Here is a 3495-nt window from a genome sequence, read left to right as displayed (position 1 = left end):
AATTTAATTAGTACAGAACTAAGTGGGTACACATATTAATCGAAAAAATATTATAACAATTATAAAACATATAAAAACAAAACAAAAGATCGTTCCTTTTTTCTTGAAACAAAACAAAAATAAATATCAAAAAGTTAAAACATAAATTTAGATTTGACAAATATACGGAATTACAAAGTAAGATGTGGCTTTAAAGTATTGTTGACAGTTTTGTTTTATTTTATTAAATAAATTAAACATTTCGTTCTAAGTTTAACGATGTTACCATATTATATTATACGGATTAAAATTAAGGCTATATATTTATTATTTATCTTAACTAATAATATAAATTCCAAAGTAATTCTGTCTGTTACGTTTTAGACCTACTAAAATTAGAATTCATCAGAAAGAATAATTATTAAATAGATGTAATAATATTTTTTTAGTCAGTTAATGAATGATTGCATTATGAATGTACAAAGTAGTGACAACACATGGTATTCTCATTAAATTTACTGGTCAGATGATAATACTTTAAAGCAACCAATAGTACTTTATTATGACATTTCCACGCCGTGTAATGAAAATGATGAAAAAGTATTGGTCAATTAAGCGCAGCTTTGCTCTTGTTCGCTTTGATTTATCGACCTTGGTATTGTGACCTCTGACTTTTACTAGGAAAGGTACACTTTAATACAAATGTTGTGGTATTTTGTCTAATAAGGCCAATGATTTGCAATATATATTGATGGAGAATGTCCATTACACGTCTAATAGAATTTATTTTACAAATTTTAGTATTAAACCAACACCACATGGCATGTAACTTGAAATATCCAGTCCGAATAGACGGTAAGCTGAAATTATTTCTGCGTTTTTTTTTAAATATAATATTAAGTAACGGGACGAACGAGTCGTGAGCCTGATGGTAAGCTACACGCCTGTCCATAACAGTTACAGTGCCACTCAGAGATTTAAATCGCAAAGATCTGATGGGCACTGCCAATACGCCCGTCAGCCTGAGACATATGTTGACAAGTCCCATGTGCCTGTAATTTCACCAGCACCCTCACCATGCTAAACCGGAACACAGTAATGCTGCCATTAATTACTTCTTGGCGGCAGAAATATGTAGGTAAGGTGGCAGTACTACCCTGGACGAATTCTTATACAAGGAGATCTACTGCTACTCTACTGCGTTCTGTAATATATATATTGTGTGCATTTTCCTAGTTTACTAATTAAGTACGATGGGATCGTGTCATCATTCGAATAAAGAAAAATCCTTCCGAGGTTCGAGTCCAGCCGGATAGATGTAATTTTTCTTTGTGTCCGATCTTTATATTATTAATTATAATAACGCACACACTCATAGACCTGCACTAGGAAAGCCCTGTATAGCGGCTGCTATGGACACACACATATACAACCACAAATTACACTCAAACTCACGAAAGAAATAAACGTAGGGCATACAAATATTTCTCCCACTATGGGGAACCACCTAAGAGAGCCATGTCATAAATGGTTTTCCCAAAAGTCTGCGAAGATACATGTAATATACCTCAAATTAAAGCTAAGAGATCAATTTATACAAATACCCATCATTTAAACTTCTGTCTATTTCAAGGCACAGAGCAGCCAAATATGCGGAATGAAAATAAGTTTAAAATAATTTTAAAATTGTGATTTTTTCAATGTGAATTTATAGTGACATAGCAATAGTAATAATACAAATTTTATACCATCTTGGAAAGCTGAAAAAATTTATTTTTTTCTGAAATACATGTATATAATCTGCTTTCGTGAATATACCCATCAGCTATGTACGGATAACGGCACACCAGATCATGTTCGAAAATCGCCTCCAATGCAACGGAACATGATACGTCAATGTGTAGCTTGATGTGCTGGCATGTGACATCTGGTGATATACTAATTTTGCTTATCTTTAATATTCAATTAGAGTTTTCACCGAGGCCGAAATTTGCCGATGGTCTATGAATAGTGTTGTTTCATAGGAAAACTTACAAATTTATATTAGAAGAACAAAAAACTTGCGGTTTCCTTGCGTAACACGTGTTAATCTTTTAAAACATGAAATTAGGACATTTTGTTCCTACTACGCTAACGAAGAGTAATTTTTATTAGATAGCATATGTAGGATTTCTCACCGTATTTTTGTTCACATATATAATTAAATATACTATGATAAAATTATCGAAAACCGCGCATAGTGGTAGATAGTTTTTAGCAAACCGTTTCACACACATATATTATATTCTACATATTTTATTTGTGTTTTAAGTATTTGTTAGATTTTAATTTTAATTGCTGTTACCACTTGCTAAGTGCTCGTTGTTATTAGTCATTATGTTACTAAATAAGCGAAAACCTTTAATTGGCTGTAATGTATTTGATGATGATTTTTTCATGTGTTGTAAATCTGTTGGTTCTCCACGAATAAAATTAAATAAATAAATAAATATGTGTGAATGGATGGATGAATGAATGAATGAACGAATGAATTAATGAATGGATAAAAAAATTCACTTTTGTACACTTCGGACCCTTACATAACTAGCTTAGAAAACCTTATAATAACAAATCTATAGAACTTCTAGATAAAGCTTTGGAGCTTTTAGGTGAATTTTAAAATACTTTAAGTTTTTATTCAATTATACTGTTTAATTTTATACCTTAAGATGTTTAATTTTATTAATTGTAAGAAAACATAGTTTATTTTCTTTAAAGATTGCTGTTAGTTTATATAATTTTTTTGTTCATATATTTTTATACCTTTTCAAAGTCAAAGTCAAAGAATCACTATTCCATAGGTAAAATAAATTACACTTGAAAACGTCATTTTATAAGCTACTACTTGTTCACTATGCTTCCTTCCCTGAGAAGAAAGAACTCTAGGGATTGCTTTTTTCAAATAAACTTTTAAGGTACTGAGTACACTTTAAATCAAATTTGTGCAGAATCTAGACCCATGTCCTCTGTCTACACATCTTTATCTAACACATAGTCTTCAATTTTGTAATATGACCTTTGTAATTGCTTTTGATTTCTTTTTTATTAAGGTAAGTTATTGAAAACGTTAAATTTAAAAAAGGTTTAAAAAAGTTTAATTATTAAAAATACGTTAATACCTACAAAATGTATATTAATTAAAAGTACATATATTCAAAAATATAAAAAAAATCACGTAATTGTCTTTCAAAACTTGGTAGTTATAAATTTATGACACGAAAATGACTCAATCTCCCCATAGTACGACCCGGGAATCAAACCGTCCGTTCGACCACAGAGGCAGTTTATTATACGAAACAGTCATTTTACAAAAACATCCGTGATATTTAATATTATAAATTTATATTCGCTTTTCAACCTTAAGGCTGCTAACAGATTGACTGCATGTGTACTGTTAATGCGTGAAGTCGTAGTTGATAACGACTTCACGCATTAACTGCAAACGTAGCATACATTCATATAAACATAACTGCCTCC

Source organism: Hyposmocoma kahamanoa, unplaced genomic scaffold, assembly GCF_003589595.1.
Source record: "Hyposmocoma kahamanoa isolate Upper Pololo Valley unplaced genomic scaffold, ASM358959v1 66, whole genome shotgun sequence".
Lineage (NCBI taxonomy): Eukaryota > Metazoa > Arthropoda > Insecta > Lepidoptera > Cosmopterigidae > Hyposmocoma > Hyposmocoma kahamanoa.
Note: the sequence above shows the minus strand (reverse complement) of the source record.